Here is a 24387-nt window from a genome sequence, read left to right on the forward strand (position 1 = left end):
GCAAACAGAATTCATAGCAGAACAAGTAACGTGATTGGGGATGCTGTTTTACTGTATTTCTTAATGCCAAGAAACAGCAAATAGAATTGGTCTTTAAAAACACAAAGCATAGGGCGCTTCGAGTGCTATAAAAGATACAGCTGCACTATCCATGATCTAGACTGCATCTAAATTTCAATCTTGTAACATAGGAGAGTGAGGTAAAAACCTTACCTAGGCAACTGTACGAAAACAAAATCTAAATGCCACTTCCAAATGGTTAAAATATCTGCTTTAGAGCATACTTTCAAGTCTATCAATTAGCCTATTTTCTAAGACATTCATGCTGAGAGGAGTTAGCTTTCTTGATTTGGAGATAATACTGATTAAGACCAAAAAGTGAATCCTTTTATGCCTTGTGAGATCCAAAAATTACATAATATCAATTATGTTTTGTCTAAGTCAAAGACATTTGAAGACTCATTGAAGACATACTTTTACAGGATCATTTAGAGATCTAAATTTTACTTAAGAAAATTATTCACTGGAATTTGAGGCAAAAACACAGTAATGAGAAACTCAAGATAATGGTTTGGAATTCCCATCCTTAACAAAATAAACTTACTCTTAAAGAGCTCATAATTTTTATTTTTTATTTGTCATTTGTTGCCCTAAATTGCGTCCTTATTTTCTCAGGTAAAGTTGTTCTCAGCAGGGTGTTGGGTATACAGAATTCATCCCCAAATATCCCTTGATACAGTCAAACTATGGTATATATTTGTACAACAGAATAATTTGGCATTAGTAAAAAGCACGTGTATATCTATCTGTGTTATGCAACGTTCTCTAGAACTAGAGCTTAGAACAGTGCACATTGTATGATTTATTCTATTTTTTTAAAAAAGGATATGCATGTCCACCTATAGATAAACATAGGAATAAAGAGATTATTTTTACATATATGCTAGTACATGCATATTATTTTTCTGGAAAGGTGTAAAAGAAAAAAGTTGATGATGAATAACTGAAAACAAAAAATAGGGTCTGGAAAATGGAAAGAAGACATATTTGCTTCTCATTTGGTACTGTTGTGTGCTGTTTGACCTTCTTGGCAGACTGTTCATTTTATTTAAAATTAATCACTTAGGGCTTCTCTGGTGGCGCAGTGGTTGGGGGTCCGCCTGCTGATGCAGGGGACACGGGTTCGTGCCCCGGTCCGGGAAGATCCCACATGCCTCGGAACGGCTGGGCCCGTGAGCCATGGCCGCTGAGCCTGCACGTCCGGAGCCTGTGCTCCACAACGGGAGAGGCCACAACAGTGAAAGGCCCGCGTATCGCAAAAATAATAATAATAATAAATAAATAAATAAAATTAATCACTGAGATTATCTGGCTGGTGAGATTATAGGCTATTTTAATTTTTTTCTGTACTTAAAACATAGTATGAATTAATTAATTAAAAGAAAACATAAGGCAGGAGGCAAAGAGGGAGAAAGGGAGAAAGGATGGAAGGAAAAGAGGAAGGAAGAAAAGAACAAATAGAAGAATGCTTTCAAAGCAAATGTAGCTTGCTTTCCCAATTGGTATGCCCAGCATGAGGAATGGACAGGAATGTGGAGGCAAATGCAGTGTGAAAAAATGTTGTTAAGTAACTAATATCCCTGGCCTATTATTAGAACAGAAGTATTGAATTAACGTTTTTTGATCATTTCTTAGCATCTCATGTCAATGTGCTTAATCTTACAATGATTTCTCCTCAAAATTCTAAATATCTGACAATTCCTTTTTTTACATAAGCTACATCAAGAAGTTTTACAAACCTTTAAATATAGAGTACCAAAGCTTTTGTAATTAAATGTTCAGCATTGGTTAACTGGGCATAAACAACTGTGAATAGTGCAGATTTTTAAAGAACATTTTGCTTGTGAAATCACTGTTCAAGTTTCTAACCAGGTATCCCTTTTAAAAATGAAATTTGACAGTATTTGCTTAAGAAAGTTGAAAAATTACTTTTGCATAAGAAAACATACCAATAAGCTATGATGCCTAGTTTTGATGTGTATAATTAAAAGATCACCCTCTTCCCTAACTTCTAAAAAATTTCACACTTGTCTATAAATTGGTAAGATTTTCTTAGGGCAAGTTATATAAAATGCCTTTATTCTGAGTATATATTTTTGATACTTTTAGGAATATATACTAAAAATATAATTAATTATATACTTTAAAAGGAATATGGAAATTTATTGGAGCATTGCTCATAATATTGAATATTTAGAAGTGACCAAAATATCTAACAAAATATGATTAGTTTTAGAAAGTATGCATTGAAAAACTATTCAATCTAAGATACACAGAGCGTATAAGTATTGCCAGATAAATCCATAATATATTTCATTTGAAAACAACCACAATACGAAATGCATAATTTCGTTTCATTTGCAAGAATTACTTTATTTTTTCTGCATATAAATTGATATATGCATAAAAAATCTGGAAAGATACACATTGGAATGTTAGAATGTTTGCTTCCAATTCGTAGGATTAATGGAGCCTTTTTTCCCCATATGTGTATTATTTAGCTATTCTACAAAGAACATTTAATATTTGGGTAATAGAAATAAAGTAAAAATAAACTATAAAATACCAAATTAAAATTACAGTACCACATGTCTCTGAATTATGATTTCTTCTACTCCACTCATGCCTGAAGTCTCAATTCAAACATCTTCTCCTCTGAGAAGCTTGCACGGAATTTTGCAGCTTAATTTGATCATACTGCTTTGTCTCCAATCTACTTGTCTTTATTTTTTTAAGGTTATCTATCAAAATGAGAGCCAGTATTTAATAACAAACCTCATTGTCCACTGAATTCCTTGAAAGCGAACACCGTATCCCCATTATCTAAGAAAAATCTATAAATTAGCATTTCTTCAGTGTGGTTTAAATCAAAAATATAAGAAAGAGAAGTTTTTAAATATCCATAAACCAGTCAATATGTGCAAACTTTGGTCAATCTATAGGTAATTACACATACAATCTGTCTGTAAATAATTCTACAAGGGAAAAAAAATTCTCCTTATGAATATATGGTACTTAAAAACCATGAGTCGTTGGATAACTTCTGGGAATTTTCTCACATTCAAAGTGGCAGGCTAGAAAAGATACAAATGTTTGTTAATACCTGTGAGTGCAATATGAAATTCAATCCATTATTGATGGAACAGATCAATAATCAATAAGTGTAACACTGAAGATAATTTTGACATGTCCCTTTGTAACTGTACAACCTCTGGGCCAGCCATTTGCCTATTGCTCTCACAACTCAGTCTTTTATTTGCCCTGCTCTTTATTTCAAGGAACTGCATTCATGCAGACTTTTGCCAAATGACTTAGAGTTAGGTTTAGCCAATGCGAGGCACTGGTAGAATATTAGAGACTAGGAGAAGAGAAATCAAGGTATACCTCCTCTCCTGTGACGCCACTGATGTTGTCACAAGTGTCTGAGTCACCATGGTGGCTCTAGTTCCTGCCAGATAATGAATGTCTCTCCCTGTGTTTATGGCACCTACTTGGCAGTCTCCACCATGGCTCTACATCCCATAGAATGACCCTGGCTTCCAGGTTAGTAACATCATTTCTACCTGTTTTCCTCTAGCCTTTGGAGTGATATCTAGTTCCTTCTGTTTACTAGTCTTTAGATTACTTCACTGGCTCTCCAACTCTTGTATCACACATATAATCAATTATTTGTATCAAAATCTCTATGTTTGAAACAACTAGGGTGTTTTCTCGTTTTTGTCTGGTATCTTTCAATAGAGCACTCAAGGCTTCTTTTGTAACTCAAATTACAGAGAAGTTGGTATGCAAAATGCCTTCCTCAAAAGTACTATGTAGTGGGCTTCCCTGGTGGCGCAGTGGTTGAGAGCCCGCCTGCCGATGCAGGGGACACAGGTTCGTGTCCTGGTCCGGGAAGATCCCACGGGCTGCGGAGAGGCTGGGCCCGTGAGCCATGGCCGCTGATCCTGCGCGTCTGGAGCCTGTGCTCCGCAACGGGAGAGGCCACAACAGTGAGAGGCCCGCATATCGCAAAAAAAAAAAAAAAAAAAAGTACTATGTAGCAAAAGCTCTAGTTTACCTCGTCTAACTACCCGGAAACCACATTCTTAAATGTATTTATAATTGAGTATACAACTGTTCAAGGACTTCTGCAAAACAACACTGGATAAAACTCTTTTTACTCAGTACTTGATAGAAGCACCACAAAAATTGAGAATGATTTAGCTAGCACTACAGATCATGAGGCTTACAAAGATGATGTACCAAAGTATATACATGTTCTTATACGGTGATATATATTATGCATGTAAATGTCTTAAATAATGTATAGAGGTAAACACAGTGAGATTATGAGGTTTGTTTTTAATTCCTTGTCCTTCTCATATTGAGGAAGTCCTTTGTCTCAAGTAGTTAATAGAATTCTCCCTATCCTAGGTCTAGCCTAGGTTTGGTTTTTATCACCCTAATTCTGTACAGTTCATTTATCTCCGTCTGTTTATCACTGCTCCACACTTCCCAGTCCATTTAACAGTGTCTCACCTATTATTATGACTAGAGGAATCAAATTTCCTATATAAGGGTTCAAAGCAAATTCTTAGTTAACTACATTAAGGAAACTCCACACATCTGTTTGAGTTCACCACTATGTAGATCCTGGCTATGCAGAAAGCTTAGGGAATAAAAATTTCTTCCATTGCTCTGCAGATATGGCCGATGCAACTTCTTGCTTCTCAAAACTTCTTTCGGTTCTTTCTGAACTGCTGTTATGCGCCAAGTTTAAACTTTTTAAAAATACCATTTGAGGGTGAAACGAGCATTTTCGAATAAGTGTCTGAAACAAATATCTTCATATCATTCAACAAATATTACTCTTTTGCCATTTCTTGTGAACCCCATTTTGCTAATATTATGTGTATTAATATTTAAATAAATATTCCAATCCAAATGAAATGACTGAGTTATTAATGGTTTTACAAAACTCTAGATGTCTGATTGTGTTTTATGAAGATTTTTTGGCAGTAACATACCAAGTTAGAAGTTACCATGTTATACCTCTAAACTTTTTCTATAAAACACCACCATTGCCAAATCTTTTCTAAGAATTATAAGTCTTCTTGGGCAAGTTTTCTGCACCTCTAGAGTCTTGCTAAATTTATCAACTTGGCAGAGCAACATTAATGCCCTGGTCATCTTCTATGTGGAATTTGAAACCGTGCTATTCTACACCCCTGGAAAGACTGAGAGGTGGGGGGAACTTTCTGACTCCTCTGCAGCCTTCTCATGTTGCATGATTAGCTGTATGAGATGCTAGTTTGACCCAACTCTTAGTTTGTGTCTAGAGGGAAAGTCAAAAAGACAAGTGCCTGACAGTTTAAACCTTCACAGGCTGTCAACAGGAGTCATAAAACCATAAATTATATGTTGTAAGAACAGATTGTGATATGCAAGAAGTCATTCACACAGGAAGGAGCAGTGAAATTTGGAGCCACTGTAAATTGGGTGCAAGCCTCAACTCTGCCACTACCTCAGTGACCTTAGACTAGCAGGTGCTCTTTTCTGAGCCTAGATTTCATTCTCTGTCATGTTAGCACAATTGACATTAGAGCCATGGCATGACATTTTGAAGATGAGAAACCTGGAAAGTCCTTCCAGATTCTCTTGTTCAACCATCTGCTTCCAAAATCCTTTACAGTTTGAACTTTTTTCTTAAGTCCAAACAGTTATGTGATGATGATGATATTCAATGATGACAGCTTTAGCAGGGTTGCTTTTCATAATTTGCTTAAATTTAAAGGTAAATGTGGAACATGGTCACACAGCAGATGCAGAGATAACCTCAGCAGAATTGTCATCGTTGCAGCAGGAGTTTTAGATGGATTTAGGTCTCTATTCTGAGGCATCTAACAGTAATTAAGAAATTGTGCCACCTGAAATAATCCTGCAAAATGAATGTGATTTCTTGACCCCCAGAGACCTCTTACAGATTAAGATGTCTGGCCTGCAGTTAACTCCTTTATCATCTCTGTTGTATAGGGATCAGTTTTAAGTCACCACATTTGTCTCTAATTCATTCAGGAAAAATATTTCTCAGGTATGGAGAAAGTATCATCATTTTACAAGTGGATTTAAGAACTGATCCTGTCTTCTTTGTAGTAAAGTATTTTTTTATAGTGGGTTAAATCTTGAGAATCAACACTAATTTCATGATTTTTATAGGATTACCTTTATCTGTGTGTGTGTGTGTGTGTATGTGTGTGAGTGTATTTATGTCCATGTAATGACAAAACGATGTGGTTTGGAAAGAAAAATCATCTAAATGATTAATGGGATCAGAGAGGCAAAAATTATATTTATATATATGCACAAATATATTCAAATACATATATTCCATTTATCTTATTATATGTATATAAATATATTTAAATATCTTATAACAAGTATTGTTTCTAGTAGACAAACGAGTATGAGTCAAAATAAAAATGAAACAAAGATATGTTAGTAAAAATTTGACATCAAAGAAATCCAAATTGAAACTTTGTATAACATTAATTTTGAAATATTAACCTAATATGATTTCATTATAACCCCAGACGTTTCCAGATAAAGCATTTTTTCCCCTTTGTAGCATTTTTTTCAATGGCAATAAGGAAGTCTTAAATGTATCATATTTCTTTGTTGAAAAAAACTATACTACATTTCAATCCATGTTTGCACATAGCTTTTACTTACCATTCAAGGAGAATTTTATTTTATTCAGTCATTTAGCATTTCTTCTATAATCATTAATTCAAATTTGACTTTCTTTGAAATGAATGTGCATGCTTCCTTATATATAGTTAAGTTTTTGGTGCAATGTGCACAACCCATTTAATAATTTACAAAGTATTTTCAGTTCTTTCATTCACCATTCTAACAGATTGTTGATGGAAATCAATATGGAAGGGAAATTGTATAATCAAGTTTCCTTAAAAGAATGTCATTACTAGTGAAAGACAGGGTGGATGACACAGAGAATTAATCTTAACTATGATATATACATTTCCCAGATATAAGAAGGTTGCTAAGAAGTTAAAATTATGAACTTCAAATTTTTTTTCCATATTTGAAATAGACAACCACTAGCAGTCAGGGTAAGAGGACAGGAGAACTCTCAGATCAAGTCATTTTGAAATAGTTTGCATGATTTTCACCTAGTTAGAATATAGAGATTGAAATAACATGGGAAGACTTGTAAGTGATAATCATGGATATAAATGACTAGCTGTTCAGGTAATTCCATTTTTGTTGTTTATAGTTGTACAGTGTAAGAATACTGCCAAAAACTACAATTAAAAGGCCAAAGAAAAATTAAATTAAAATAGAAAATATTTTTCCCAAAACCTACCAAATTTTATATTTTATGTTTTCACAGATGATTTTTCCATGTCAAAACACATACTATTACTTTCTATCCTGCCACAGTTATACTTAATACAATGTAATTTGACTGATTTTACCAAATGTCCATTGTGTCTACTCATGTCAAATATCAATACTTGTGGACTTTGAAATTAGACCTTTTTTGTATAATAAATTCCTATAAATAGTTAAATATGCTTCAGTATTTTTGTAATTGATTGCCTTGTTTACCACCTAACAGGTGCTAGAATAACTTTGTTTTGATTATTGTAGTATTATAATTCAGTTTCAGTCTGACAGGTCAATCCTCCTCCAAAATTACCTCATCTCCAATTGCTAATCCATATTTCTCTTCAAAAATGCCCTGGTTATATCCACAGATAAACAAATTTTAGAATCAATTTGTCTATTCTTTTAAAGCATGCTGGATATTTGCATTAGAATCAACGTATTTACTGGCTAATTTATAGTTGAAATGGCATAACTGTAGTCTTGAGTCTTCCCAATCTAGAACAGATGTGGCTCTCCATAGAGTCTATTTTTTTTTCTTAGTAGAATTTTGTATCTTTATTGTTTTTGTATTGTATGGTTTCCATGAATTTATTGGAAATTTTGTCCCTAGGTGGTTTTCTGCATTGCTATTAAGAATATCAACTTTTACATATACTTAGTGGTTTATTGTTGATATATAACAAAGTTACCGATTTCATACATCATCTATAAGCTGGCTACTCTGCTTGACTCGTTTCATTTTTAGCCATTGTCAGATGATTCTTTTTGGTTTTCTAGGAATATAAGCATATTATCTACAAATAATGGTAGTTTACTTCCTTTTTCCTATTATATCTTTTTGTTAATTTTTTTCAAATAAATGCGGTTGAACTGAGGCAATGGCGACGGCGGCTCTGGAGGCCACAGTCCTGGTCCTGGCTTCGGCCCCAGCCCCACATGGTGACGCTCGCTGAGCTGCTGGTGCTCCGGGCCACCCTCCGGGCCACCGTCTCGGGCTACTCCGTCAGCATTGACGCGCATGCTGAGGAGTGCTTCTTCGAGCGGGTCACCCCGGGCACCAAGATGGGCTTCATTTTCGAGGTGGCCAAGGGCGGTTTCCTGGACATCGACGTGGAGATTGCAGGACCTGATAATAAAGGAATTTATAAAGGAGACCAGGAGTCCAGTGGGAAATACACCTTTGCTGCTCGGATGGAACGTTTCAGTTTTGTTTTAGCAGTAGGATGTCCACCATGACTCCAAAGATAGTGATGTTCACCATTGATATTGGGGAGGCCCCCAAAGGACAAGACATGGAAACAGAAGCTCACCAGAACAAGCTAGAAGAAATGATTAATGAGCTCACAGTGGCGATGACAGCTGTAAAGCATGAACAGGAATACATGGAAGTTCGGGAGAGAATACACAGGGCAATCAATGACAACGCAAACAGCGGAGTGGTCCTTTGGTCCTTCTTTGAAGCTCTTGTTCTAGTTGCCATGACATTGGGACAGATCTACTACCTGAAGAGATTTTTTGAAGTCCGGAGGGTTGTTTAAAATGCCTTTTGCTGATAATCCCAAACTCATAATTCATTGTTTACCAAGTGTCTTGGTCATAATAATGTCATTAATTGTAACGTTTTTATTTTCTAAACTGTACATTCACAGCTTCTGTTTCTTTGTGATTAATAGATATTGGGGGAAAACACTTTTTTAGGAAAGTTATAGTGAAAATTTGATTGGCATGATTTCATATTTGAATTCTTCCTCCATTATACAGGTCCTTCCTGAACTCAAACACTGTAAGTGGAATACAGATGTATAGTCCTTTTTATATATTCTTTCCTTTTGCTTTCATAATAAAATGCAGCTTGTTCAGGATAGTACTTTATTGACAGTACTTTACTAAAAATGACTGTGTTCTTGGGATCCCTCATCCTGCAGTTCAGGTCATTAAAGATTCATTTTGTTGAGTCCTTATCAGAAAAAACAATCTGAATCTTGACATTTTCTATCCAGCCTAATTGCAGAGCTCTGTGACTAGAGGATGCTACCAAGTTGGTACTTTTTTACTCTGTCTATCTTGTTTTTGCTTTAAAGATAAGACTTAAACCAACAACCTTTTTCCTCTTTAAAGTTTTACTTTGAACCTTAGAACTCAGTCACCTCCACTTAAAATTGTTGACACAAGCAGCTAAGAACCATTTTTTGGTTTCCGCCTAACCTTGTAAGAAGTCTCTATTAAAGCCAGTTCTCTGGGTGTTGCAGTGAACAGTAATTCTTTTTCTTTCTATGCTGGCACGTCCACTTTCTCTACTCTTGGCACGTGGGAGGTATGCATTCACATAATTGGAAAAATCTGGATTTCTGATGCCAAAGGGTTAAAAGCCTCTTGGATTTCTTTGCAGTGATATACAGCCATTATTTTATTTTTGATCAGTGGCATTTTGGCCACTGTTTAATTAGCTCACTGAACATTACTGTCAGTACTAGTGTGTTTGTTTTTGTTTTTCCTGGGTCTTTCTTTTGGTGTGGGGATGATCCAGGATTACATTGTGACTGATGTATATTACTTACTTGTACATTTTTTTTTTTTTTTGGATCTTTGCAAGGGGAAAACTACTAGTAACAAGTTTTATATAATTAAGTTAAATTTGTTACAGGTTTTCATGTTCAGGATAAACAATTTTTCAACCTTGGGTGAAAATACTTGCAACAGTTTAAGGTGACTGTGTTTTACCTTAGAACAACTGTTGCATGCCAACTTGTGTGCATGTGTGTGTGAAAACACTTCAAAATTGATTTAAAAGATGTAAATTTAAAACTGGTTGTGTATCTAATCTGCCCCAGGTTTAGTAAATAAGCAATTCTTTTTAAAAATAAAAACAAACAATTAAATGCGGTTAACATCAGTTTCAAATGAGGTTTAAAAATAGTTCCATGGGGCTTCCCTGGTGGAGCAGTGGTTGAGAGTCCGCCTGCCGATGCAGGGGACACGGGTTCGTGCCTCGGTCCCGAAAGATCCCACATGCCACGGAGCGGCTGGGCCCGTGAGCCATGGCCGCTGAGCCTGCGCGTCCGGAGCCTGTGCTCCACAACAGGAGAGGCCACAACAGTGAGAGGCCCGCGTACAGCAAAAAAAAAAAAAAAAAAAAATAGTTCCATGAAAGAACCCCCTTGACTTCTTATGACATGACAATCTATGCAAAAGTTCACTGTCAAGCATGAGATTGGCTGTTAGTTTGAGACAAATACATTTGTTTTATTAAGTAACGTTCTATCTCAAAAATTTTATCAGGAATGAATGTTGAATCTTGCAATATGTTTTCAGCAACTATTGAGGTAATATCACTATTTGTATTTAATTATGAATTTTACTAATTGCTTTCCTACAAATATCAATCCACAAGTATTGATATTTGACATGAGTAGACACAATGGACATTTGGTAAAATTAGTCAGATTACATTGTATTAAGTATAACGTTAACAAGGAATAAACGTTAACTCCTCCTTCATAGTAAATAATCTTAAACTTCATTTCACATTTTCTGAGATGTTCAGTGGATTCCCTGGAATTTCTATGAAGTCTCAGGTGCTAATGTTGCTTGTAGTCAACTTTGGTACTCATTTCCAACTTTTGAGGAATTATTTTCCTTAACATCTCACTGTTCGCTTATTTGTTTGCTTTTATATCTAATTCCATAATGACCCAAACATGAAACTCTTAACATTTTGTTTCATAATTCAATTCTTCCTTTTGTATTTTTAGGAATCCCCTTTCTTCCTGCTGCAGGACTAATTATTTGGATTTAGTTTTTCTTTTTTTGGGTTTTGATATTAAATGTTTGTGTTACATGACTGGGGTGTTCTATAGCTGTAAAAATACTGTTAAAACATTCCATGAAGCTTTTCCTTGGTCAGGGGACTTGGTTTTCCCTTCAAGCCATCACTATCCTAATAATTGTCTAAGTCATGGATAAGGCTAGAAATGAGCTCAGGTTAACTTCAATTTATATAAAAGTTCAATTTCTATTGTTCCCAATACTGAATATGAGGTACTGCTCTAACTCTGTACTCTTTCTCGTAATAATTATTTTTCATCTAAATTACTCTTATTTCCATTGATACTTTGTTGTTGTTCCATAGACTTTTATCTGTTATTCTTCTATCTATAATACTCTTCCACAAAATATCAGTGTGGCTAACTTCTCATTATTCTAGTTTCGGATCACTTCTCACTGCCTCAGAAAAGCCTTCCTTGAGAAAAACATCTAAAGTTTTTTAAGGTTCTCATCACCAACCACTGATTCTCTACTTATTATCCTTTTATTTTCTCCATAGCACTTTATCATTTTCAACCTATCCCATTTAAATAATCAATTGTTCACTCCCACCCCTCATCCCCACCTGACACTAGAACCTGTAGACTATGAGAGTAAGGACCTTATCTAAGTTCTTCACTGTAATACCCTCAGTTCCAAGAATATGGAGTCTTTCTTCCAAAGAATGAAAACTTTTACTGGATTTTGTATAATTCAGATTTGTTTTATTCATATGCAAAAAGGAAAGCAATGTGGTGTAATGTAACCTGGTTGCATCTCATATGTTATATTGATTTCATGGCAAACTTTGGATACTGCAGTATAAGATATTAATTAAATATCTGCTTATAATTTTGCTATCACATAGTCAGTGATAAATAGGAATATTTTGCAGGTTTGTGCTTTACAAGTTTATTTAACATGTTTCCACATCTTCTCTATGATGTACAGTAAGAAAACAATAATTAAAGGAGCTAGAAAAATGATTGTCAAACATACAAAAGAGTATTGTTACATGATATAGAGGTCTATATGTAATACATTCAATTTGGAATATTAAAAAAGCTTGAATACCTTTAACCATATCAAAAGTTGGATTGGATTTAGAATGCATATGCCTATATATAGATATACACATATTTAGCTTTTTATGCAAAATTGATATTACCATATTTAATATATATATATTATATTAAATACCTAAGCTCACATGGTTTTAAAAACAAAATATTAAAACACTTGCCTCATACTAAAACTTTTACTTTAAATGATGTTTAATATTATTCCTTAAACTGAATTTAAAAACTAATGTAAAATACTTTCCCTTTATGGATACAAGATGTTTACTTTAATTACATTCAAGAAGCAGTGCCTTGGGGATAAAGGCTGGAACAAGCCACCAGTCATGGAGTGACTGATAAGTATAATTTATCTTCACCATTTCCCACCCTTCAACCTCCTTGGTAATCACAGAGAGAAATATTCCAGGATGTGCAGGTCAAATACAATAGTGATAGAGAAAACTAATAAATTTGCTCTAAGGCTTTAAGTAAAATAAAAGCACTTTTCAGAGAATATCAAAATGCTTAATGCTTGAAGATTTTGGTCAAACTACATTAATATTAGTGACATTTTGCCACATATTATTATTGCTTACCCCATTTTACTTTATTCAAGTTTTAAAAATTTCCATCAAAATTTCCAAACACTTTGAAATTAAATCCATAGATCTATGGAGTGCTTGAAAAAGAATGGGAAAATCCACGAGGAAAATATTTTCTGTAACTAATATTCTGAATGGGAAGTAAATTTTATATTCTGAAATAATATATGTTCTAGCATATACTGAAGGGAATATATTAAAAGGGACCTTGTTTGAGCTATATCCTGTTAGGCAGCTGGTGACCAGAGAGGTTTCACAGACCTAAATTCTAGGATACTCAACAAGTAGAGACTATTGTTTTAGATATTGTACTTACGTGCACTGTTGTATTTTATTATACTATTCTATTATCTCTTTAATTTTTATCAAGTCATGAAGAAGTTGTTCTTGGATGAGCTTAACAAATTGTTACATGCAGGGTGTATCTTAAGACCAGTGGAAAAGCAAAGCAGCTTGATCAGGGTTAGAGTAATATCATTTTTTAATTTATTTGTTTGCATGTAATTTAAATCATTTGATATTTATAACATGTTTTTACCAAAGTATCCATAAGAATTTATCACGTAAAGTTTTGAATAAATTTAGGACATAATGAAGGAAGACATAACAGAAAACAAATAAATAAAATATAAATTGTTTAGCTGGGTTAAATTCATGCAGGAAAACCAATATTGCTGGAACTCAAGCTGAATTCTCATTAAGATCATCAATTCGCTTGGTGACTCTGTATAAACTGAAATCTTTTGTTAACCTTAGTATTTTAGCTAAAGACAGACATCCGTGGTTCTCAAACTTTAGCCTGCACTAAAATCATTAGGATTTTTAAAACACAGATGTCTCTTTTAGTAAGTCTGGGGTTGTGCCAGAGAATTTGCATTTCTAACAAGTTCCCAGATGTTGTTTATGCTGCTGGTCTAGGGACCGTACTTTGAGAAGAACTGATATATATGATATCATATATACACACACACACACACACACACACACACACACACACACACGTGGCAGGACAATTTTTTTCCAGGGATCAGATTTTTCTATTGCGAATCTAATTTTAAACATAATTGTTTTTGATTTGTCATCTTCAATGTTGTGCATACTTTTCTTATTTTGAGATATAAAGGAATGCACCACCATGTATTACTCAAACTTCTAAGGATAATAGCATAAATACTACTAACTTAGAAGCATTGGATGGCCTCATAAAATTAGTAAATTTATCCAAGCCAAAAAAAAGACTCTGTTAATTTTTCCATATGAATATATTATTATCTGAATATAACCTTGGTTTAAATCAATGAAGGAATCTAAACAGGCAGTGCCATTGCTTCACTTGTTGTGAAAGAAATATCATTTTAGGACCACTTTCTCTGTGCTGTTAAGTCTGGCTAGCACCTTAAAGGCATTGACTTATTTAATCTTTCTAAAAGCCTATTATGGCCCTAGAAAGTGTCATACAGAGTGAAGTAAGTCAGAAAGAGAAAAGCAAATATCGTATAATATCGCATATATGTGGAATTTAGAAAAATGATATACATCAGTGGTCCCCAACCATTTTTGGCACCAGGGACTGGTTTTGTGGAAAACAATTTTTCCACGGACTGGACGGGTGTGGGGGCATGGTTCAGGTGGTAATGCGAGTGATGGGGAGTGGCAGATGAAGCTTCCCTGACTGGACTGCAGCTCACCTCCTGCTGTGCGGCCTGGTCCCTAACCAGTCCACAGCCTGGGGGTTGGGGACACCTGGTATAGAAGATCTTAGTTGCAAAGCAGACATAGAGACACAGACGTAGAGAAAAAATGTGTGGATACCAAAGCGGGGGTGGTGGCAGGAATTGGGGGACTGGGATTGACACATATATATTATTGATACTATGTATAAAATGGACAACTGTTGGGAACATGCTGTATAGCACAGGGTACTCACCTAGTGCCTTGTGGTAACCTAAATGGGTGGGAAATCCAAAAGGGAGAGGATATCTGTATGTGTATGGCTGATTCATTTTGTTGTGCAGTGGAGGCTAACCCAACATTATAAAGCGACCATACTCCAATAAAAATTTTTAAAAAAAGTAAAAACCTATTATGTGGATTAAAATACTACTATTTAAAGAAATGTAAGATAATTTTTTTTTTTCCTCTCCTGTTGAGGAGCACAGGCTCCGGACGCGCAGGCTCAGCAGCCATGGCTCACAGGTCTAGCAGCTCCGCGGCATGTGGGATTTTCCCGGACCGGGGCACGAATCCATGTCCCCTGCATCGGCAGGCGGACTCTCAACCACTGTGCCACCAGGGAAGTCCCCAAGATAAACTTTAAAACACTACAAAACTTGCCCATTGCCAGTCTTCTAGCTAGTAGTAAATCTATCATCTAATTCAGACAATTTGAACCCAGAGATCACACTCTGGTCTGATGCAAAATTTAATGACAATGAATGTAAATGAATGAGAGACCTGAAAATCCTAAGTTAGAACATATAAGTCTATATGTAGGTATAGTTAATCTTTTTTAAGCAATTGATTGCTTGCTATATCTTTCATGATTAAGTTTGTCTGAAAGTAACTGAAGAAAAAAATTTAAATCTGACATAGTAAGATAGAAGTTATGTTTTCCATATTCAGAGAGTCAAGGGAGAAAATACTAGAGATGGAAAGATGCTGCATGCTGTCAAGGAATAAGGCTTCTTATCTCTTATGCCTTTGCCATGTTTGGCTTCCATTCCCAATGTCATCTAATGGTCCAGTGTAGTTGCTAGAGACTTGGCCGTATTTTAAAAATCATGGCCAAATGTAATTAAGAAATAAAGACACATGACCTTCCATTAAAGCCACTTCTCAGTTGATGTACAGAGCATTTCTCATTATAGCCTAGTGCTATAGGACCACATAAGGTTGCAAAGAAAACTAATGATGTAGTCTTTTCTCAGAGTAGCCATGTGGTTACTAAAAAAATTGGCTTTCTATTACTGTGGAAGAAGAAAGGAATGGACATTGGAAGAAAATTGTAAATTTCTGCCAAATTTGTTGATCAACTATCAATGAGTTAATCAGTCATACAATTGGTTATTAGCTAGGCATGGCTGGCTTTCCAACTTTATCTCAGAAAATTTTACATTTTGACAGAGATAATATTACATATTAATCAAATCGTTTCCTCTTTCTGGGCACACAGATGACTACATTGTCCAGTCCTCCTTTAGGTTAGATTGTGTATATATGATTCAGGAATGGCCAATGGAATATGGATACACGTGATGTAGGAACTTCAGGCCTGGACTTGAAAACTATATAGCACAATTCTGCAACTCTCCTTAGCCCTGATACAACAATTGGGACACTATTTTTCTAGATCCTCTAGCTTCAAGTTGTAAAGGGTTACCTGATCCATATCAAATTTTATGTGAGATACGTCTTTATTATCTTAAGTCCATAGAGTTGAGACCTATTTACTACTATAATATAGTCTACTACTATAAGTATTATTTAAGTAGAATTAATATTTTGTGTAAATGTTATTTAGTACACCAAAAATCTCTTTATTGAGCTTGTTCTCTATACCAGGTACCTCACCTCTATATTAGCATTGTGATGTCATTGACCATCTTGATAAGAAGAGTTTTGATGAAGTAGGGAGCATGGAAGCCATATCAGAGTATATATAAGAGAAAGGTGTGAAATAGTGACATTTCTCATCAACTGAGACTTTTTGCTGAGAGTGTGGGTAGAGAAACAGGGTGAAAACAAACAACAAAAAACTAGATTGAAGTCAATGAAAGTTTTTTTTATATAATTTTTTTTATTTTGAATAATTTTAAATTTACAGACAAGTTGCAAACATAGTGCAGAGTTTTCTATATATCTCCCATTCAGTTCCCCCTTTTTTACCATTTTATATTACCATGGCATATTTGTAAAAACTAAGAGACTGACATTTTTACATTACTATTAACTACTATTCAGACTTTATTTGGATTTCACCAGTTTTTCTGTTAAGGTCCTCTTTCTGTTGCAAGATCCAGTCCAGAGTACTACATGTAGCTTTCACAAAGTTAGAGGAAATCATTAATATTGATATGATGAGGAAAGCAATGAATATATAAATAGTCCAAAAACAAACTACTAGAGATAAAAATTAGAATATCTGAAGTTACATACCATATAAGCTTCCACCTAAAGAAATTAGAACAAGAACAAATTAAACCCCAAAACAGGTAGAAGGAAGGCAACAACAAACAACAGAAATAGAACACAGAAAATGCAGAGAAAATTAATGAAACTAAAAGCTGGTTCTTCAAAAAGGTAAATGAAACTAATCAACTGCTTGCTAGGATAATCAAACATAAACAGAATAAACAATTTACCACTAACAGGAAAAGGCAATGGGACATCACTACAGATTCTAAAGATAGTAAAAAGATAATAAAATAATGTCAAAAACTTTATAACACCAAATTTTAAAAGTTAGACAAACGGGCAAATTTCTTAAGTGACTCCAACTACTAAAGCTTATTCAAGAAGATGTAGATAACCAGAATAGTTCTACATTTATTTAGGAAACTGAGTTTATAGTTAACTTTCCTACAAAAATATCTTTAGACCAAGAGGTCTTTACTGGTAAATTCTACAAAACTTTAAGGGAAGAAATAATAAGGAATCCCCACAATCTCTTCCAGAAAAAAGAAGGAACATTTTCCAACCATTATAGAAGACCAATATTATTCTGTTATCAGAATCAAAGACATTACTCAAAACTAAAACTACTGATCAAAATCCTTCATGAATGCAGATGCAAAAATCCACAAGCAGACATTTGAAACCATGTACAGTAATATACAAAAATAAAGTAGATTAACAAGTGAGATTTATCACAAGAATGAAAAGTTGATTTAACACTTGAAAATTTATCAATTTAATTCATTGTAGTAAAAGACTAAAATAGAAAGTTAATAAAATCATTTAACTAGATGCAAAAAGTCATTTGACAAAATTCAACATAATACAAAATTAGAAGGCAACTCGACTCCTTCAAAGTTATAAAGTATATCGATATAAAACCTAAACCTAACATTGTAACTAATGGTAAAATATCAGATAATTTCCTCCTAATATCAGAAACAAGGTGCAGATTTCTTTTCATCCCACTTCTATACAATGTGTCCTAGCCACTGGAATAAGATAAGAAAAAGAAATAATAGCGCTTGTTACTCAATATTCAGACTAACAAATCATTGAACTGATACTTCATTAAAGAAGATATAAAGGTGACTAATTAGCACATGAATGTTTTTCAATATCATTTATTATTAAGAAATGTAAACTAAAACCACAATGAGATATCATTAGTATATAGTTGAATGTCTAAAATCAAAGACCAAAAATACTAAGTATTTAAAAATGTCAAACAAATGGAACCCATATATATTGTTGGTGAGAGTGCAAAATAATATAGAATCTTTGATAATTAGTATAGGTAAAAACATCATGTTATATAGGTAAAAATATTAATTTAATTAATTTACAATCCAGGATCCAATTTTTAAATATTTCTCCAGGAGAAATAAAAGCATATTCTCACAAAAATACTATTACTCTAATGTTCCTAACAGCTTCATTCATAATAGCAAAAAACTAGAAAAATCTCAAGTCTTAATTAAATTAGATAAAAAAATTGTGGTACATGCATACAATGAAATACTACTCAGCAATTAAAATAAAAGGACTGCTGATATATGCAAACACATGAATGGATCTTAACAGAATTATGCTAAATGAAAGAATCCAGATACAAAAGCATACATACTGTGAGTCATTTGAAGGGTAGTAGAATACGCCATCCCAAAATAATGACTGTAGAAATTCAGGACATGCCATTCAAAATATGCCACTTCAATATATTGTTTATTTTGAGCTGTAAGAACTTGAAAAGCAGCAAATGCAAGAAGAGGCTTTCTTTGACCTCCCCTTATCTGCCTAAATTCAGATCCTCCAAAAGGAACTCGACTGTCAATAAATCTATTTCTTGGGAATTTCATTAAACCACAGAAGATTGACTCTTATCAAAGGAGAGTCTAGACATTGACATCACACTCAGACAAACTTTGTGATTAACTACCATATCTTCCATCTATTCTTCTAAAGGCCCATTCATCTGTCCTAAAAATTATTTACTTTCCCCTAAGAGACTTACATTCCTCCTTGCATGTCCCTGTTAAAATGGTAATTAAGTCTGAATTCTAAAGTCACCTCTCTGAGTTACTCATTTTTTCCCTGGTTATCTCTCATGCATATATAAGGTATATATGTTATTAAGTTTTGGCTTTTCTCTTTTTAATCTGTGTTTTATAACAGGAATCTCAGCTAAGAACTCAGAAGAACAGAGGGAAAATTATTTTTCATCCCCTACACCTTTCATATGCATTTTTAGAAAAGGCAAATCTACTGTGATAGTAAGCAAATCAGCATTTGTCAGAAGCCATGGAGTAGGAAAAGGTTAATGACTGCAATGGTGCAAGAGGAAAGTTTATGGAATGATGCAAATGCTCTGTGTCTTCACTGTAATGGTAGTAGTTACACTCATTTAAGTTGATATTTTTTAATTGGCAAATCACCCTGTTTCAGTAAAGAGGTGTCAGGGAGCTGGGTCTAAGAACGAGAACTTCAGGGAAATGTGCAGGTTTTTTGATGTTGGTTTAAAAGCTGAGGTAGCTGAAAGGAATTGAGATGTTAAAAATTTAGGAGTCCTTGGTATGTAGTGTCAAAGAGATAATAATGAAGCTTGTGATTCCAAGTAAATTCCAACTAAGAATTTACTCTTAGTACCAACTAAGAGTAAAATTCTAGGTAACCAGGGAGCACTACCATAAAAAAATTTTAAATGAATAAAGAATGTTGACATTGTGCTCTCAGAGAGTTACTTGTGATGGCATTGGATAGCTCAAAGAGAGAGAAGAAGAATCTCAAATATAAAAGTTATTATTTCAAAGCAGAGAATGAAATGTCCATGCTGAAAGACTTTCTCTTTGAACAGTTTTAGGGTTATTGCTGCAAACCAAAATCAGAGATTGCTTCCACTACATACAAAAAGATAATTTACCAAAATGTCTGGATATGAAATTAATATACAAATTCAATAGCTTTCCTATTTTAAAAATTTAATAACTATATTAAAAGAATTAGGCTCCTGAAAAACTAAACACTTGTTTGACCCAGTTCCTGATTCTCATTTCTTTAGATTATGAGTCTGCCTGAATATCAGGACAAACTTCTAGCTTTGTAGACTGCTGGATTTTTAATGATATGATGACTTTTCTAGGAAGTCTTTAACAGTTGATTATTGCCTAAATCAATATGACAATGAATAAAAGGCCATTTTTAATGGTTGGGTTAAAAATTAAAGAATGACCAAACCACACAGAAAGTGCATAGGCTCACCACAAGTAAATCTACTAACTTGACTCTAACACCAATTTAACTATATGCTTTCAAAATAAGAAAAACTGAACGTATAAGAGAACATATTTGTATAAACTATTGATGCTTCTTTCAAACAATAACATTAGAAAGTTCTTTAAAGCATAGAAGTGTTTTAAGTATCAGAACAACTTTTTCTTTTTAGTTTTGCCATCCTGAGCTTTTGTGACCCTTTATATTCATTTCCTATGTTCCAAATGGCCTAGACTGTCCTTTTCCTCTATCTCACTTACATGGCCAGCTCTTTTACAATAGGAATGGTTAGCATCAGAAGAAAAATCTATTCACCAAAGATAATTGAAAATCCCTCAGTGTTCTCCATCTTGTTACCCTTCAGCCTTTCTTTTCTATAGCCATTATTTTAGAAGGTAAGTTCTATCCAAGGCCGAGCTTCTCAAGTTTGATTCTCCCTTTAACCAGTGATCCTCCACTATTATGAACTACAATAGAGGTCAAATTACAGATGAAAATCTTTCACTTCACACATACAGTGCTCTCCATGAGGGGAAGTATTATCAGAATTTATAGAAAATGGAGAAAAAACCAAAACTCTCCAACCCTACTTTCTGTTGCCACAGGTACAGATATGCAGTATGTACATAAACATATGTACATATACTATATATAAATTTTTATATAAACTTATAATTTACTTTGTTATATTTAGCAATCAAATAGATGTAATTCCTAATATTCCAAAAATAAATTCACTTATAAGAAAATTCCAGGATATTATGGCTTCAAGTTAAAGTGTTTCAATGATACTTGCAAAAAAAAAATGTATCTCCATTTAGTCTTTTTAATGTGGGAGAAATTAGGAAATAATATTAACTTCCTGGGAGTAACAGTGTAAGTGACCTTTCTGGAACTAACTTAACCTCCATATAAGCAGAAAGGTTTTTAAGCAGCTTCCCATATACTTAGGGTGTTCAGTGACAGGAAAACTGTTGGTAGATGATTAATGCATTAGCAAGTATATATTATTTGTATACATCCACTACTATCCTTATTCCAGGGTACATGCACAATAGGGCAAGATAAGTTTATTGTTCTTACACAGTTATGACACAAATCAGGAGAAAATTCTACAGTACATGGAGTAATTATGAAACAGTAATGTGCAAATTAAATTCAGAGAAGAGGTATTAGTGAGAACTGAAGAAGTGGATAAGATTTCATTGACAAAGTTGCCAATAAGGAAAGGAAGAAGGCATGGAGCTAGAAGGAGAAATGATATTTAAGGAACACAGACTATGTACAATGCAGTATTCTTGGGCACAATCACAGTGCCTGAGCTGGGCCTAGAAGCATGAAATGAAAGAGAAAGGGCATTCCAAGAAAAAGAAATAGCAACTGTTAAGAAAAAGGAGTTGGCCAAAGATGGTAAATTCAAGGGACAAAAGTAATATCTACCTTCCAGAAACAAGGCTATACTGAGAAAGAATGAGATCACAAAATAAAATGTAGATAAACCCAGGGACAGAACAAGCTACATAATTTGCTATACTATACGTGATTTCCAATACATAATGAAAATGGTGGGACTTCAAAATTTTTTAAGAATTTTGGGATAGTGATAGCAGTGTGTTAAACAAGAATCAGGCCTTTCTACGTACATGGCCCTGAGTGCAGCACAGGTCACAGGCCCATGAAGCCAGCTCTGCTGAAGGACATTATAAAGGAACCTGAGATTTAGGTATAAAACTTGATAACTGATGAGCAATAGGGGAAAACAGGTTCTTAAGCCAGGGAATGACTTGAAATTAGTTATTTAGGAAGATTTTACTGGCAGCAGCATATAGGCTGAATTGAGAAGACCTCAGACTGGAGACATGAAGAAGAGTTCAGAATTCAGAGTTCAGAGACCATTGCAATCATCATAGCCTGAGGGAGAGGCTTGTACCAGCCTGGTGGAGATGGAAATGAAGAAGAAAGAAAATTCTGACATATATAGCATGATGATAGATTTTTACCCCCTAAAAGTCACAAACATGGTAATAAATTTTTGCTTCATTTTGGTTTTAACTGGAAGACTGAGAAAATGATCGTAACACATACACAATGACCACACTGTGAAATGACACACGCCTTAGGAGTGAAGTCAGTGAGACCACATAGAGAGCTGTCATCTGAGGTAACAGGTAGCTATCTAGGTTAGAATTCAACTCAAGTTAAATTTCCTGAACATTTAAACTTTCAATGGTGGAAAAGGCTAATTTAGAAAATGATAATTTCCCTGTTTCTATAAGGGTTCAAATTTTTGGCTGTAGTATTAGTTTCCTATTGCTGCTCTAACAAATTACCACAACCTTAGTGGCTTAACCAGACACTGTTGGTAAGCCTGCATTCTTTCTGGAGACTCTAAGAGAAGAATCTGTTTCCTTGCTTTTCCAGTTTCTAGAGGCCCCTTACATTCCTCAGGCTATGTCCTTCTTCCATCTTCAGTATCAGTAGGGTAGCACTTTTAAATCTCTCTCTCTCTCTCTGCCCACTCCAGCTCTCTCTCACACACACACACACACACACACACACACACACCACTCCCCTTCCCCCAGATATGCACACCTCTATCTCGGTCTTTTCTGACTTTCTTACCTCTCTCTTATCAAGATTCTTGTGATTACATTGGGACCACCTGATAATCTACCCATCTCAAGATCCTTAATTTAATCACATCTGCAATGTCCATTTTGTCCCATAAGGTAACATATTCAAAGGTTCTGGAGATTAGGAAGTGAACGTTTTATTTTTTCAGGGGAGGGAGCATTATTCTATCTACCACAACCACTGTTAGGAATTGTCATTTGTTGAGAGTTTGGGCTAATTTTCATCTAGTTTTATTCAGCTCTAAGATCCTAGCGTTCTAAGAGACTTGGGGTTTTTTGTTTGTCTGTTGTTTTTTTTGTTTGTTTCTGTTTTTTGACAGGAAAGTAGGATTCATTGGTGGGCATGAGTAAGGAGGGGACAGCACCAAGGCTCTCATGAGTGCAGGGCCTGTCATTTGTCCAGGGGACCACAATTAGGGATGTATTTGACCCCACAGGTATCTGAGATGAGCCGCTCTTCTGCCACCATGTTTTCAAATTCATCCACATTGAACTTAGTAAATCCCCACTTCTTGGAGATGTGCATCTTCTGGTGGTCGAGGAACTTGAACTTGGCCTTGCAGAGGGCCTCAGTCACATGCTCCTTGTTCTGTAGCTTGGTGCCAATGGGCATTATGACTTGGCCAACGTGGACTCTGGCCACTGTGCCCTGGGGATTTCCAAAGGCACCGCACATACCTACCTGGAGCCTAGATTGAGGACAGCATGCCAGTCATGAATGCCCACTGGAAAGGGCTGTATCCAGGGTCCCTTAGGGCATCCTGTACAGGCGACAGGCTGCACACCCTACCGAGGAGGCTGCTGTTTGCAGCCATTGCATGCTGGGCCCCCCACGGGGAAAAGACCATGGTTGGCTTAATTGGCTGATTCTCAGATGTGTGCAATCAAAATAAATGCAAAAAGTACAATGTAAGCAGATATTTAATTTTTGAAAATGTTGATCTTATATTTTCATGACACCTTTGTGTTACACAATATGCATATAAAATTCCTTTAGAAAAACTATAAATTCTTGCATCTCCTCTCAATCATACGATTTATATAATTTTGAGAACACAGCAGCCCTGCAGCAAAACATTCAATGAATTATTAAAAAGTGCTGAGAACTGCTTTATGGGTATAAAGAGCTAAATAAGGATCATCTAATTCTACCAGTTATTAACATATAAATTCAAAAAAAGGAAAAAGTCCACATACAGGTATTTTGTCCAAAATTAATGTTTCCTACTTTTAAGAAGGTCATAAGAGCAAAAATGACATAAACTTTGGATCCACTTCACTTCACACATTTATTTATTCATCAATATTTCCATAAGTAAATTTGTTAACCTAAGTGTAAATGTTTCAGAGGAAAAAAATTCAGAATAAATCAAGGAAAAATACAGGAAATTAAAA

General features: G+C 34.7%; 1 non-coding gene and 1 pseudogene across 1 annotated transcript; one reads left to right on the forward strand and one right to left on the reverse strand.

The window, feature by feature from the left end:
• The first annotated feature begins 8385 nt into the window (after positions 1-8385).
• Positions 8386-8987, forward strand: LOC132521824 (transmembrane emp24 domain-containing protein 2-like; annotated as a pseudogene).
• Positions 8988-23725: 14738 nt separating this feature from the next.
• Positions 23726-23861, reverse strand: LOC132522492 (small nucleolar RNA SNORA70). Its single transcript, XR_009541235.1, has one exon. It is a non-coding gene; the product is annotated as a small nucleolar RNA SNORA70 (small nucleolar RNA).
• Positions 23862-24387: the final 526 nt, after the last annotated feature.

The sequence above is a fragment of the Lagenorhynchus albirostris genome, chromosome 6 (assembly GCF_949774975.1).
Source record: "Lagenorhynchus albirostris chromosome 6, mLagAlb1.1, whole genome shotgun sequence".
In the NCBI taxonomy this organism is placed as follows: Eukaryota; Metazoa; Chordata; class Mammalia; order Artiodactyla; family Delphinidae; genus Lagenorhynchus; species Lagenorhynchus albirostris.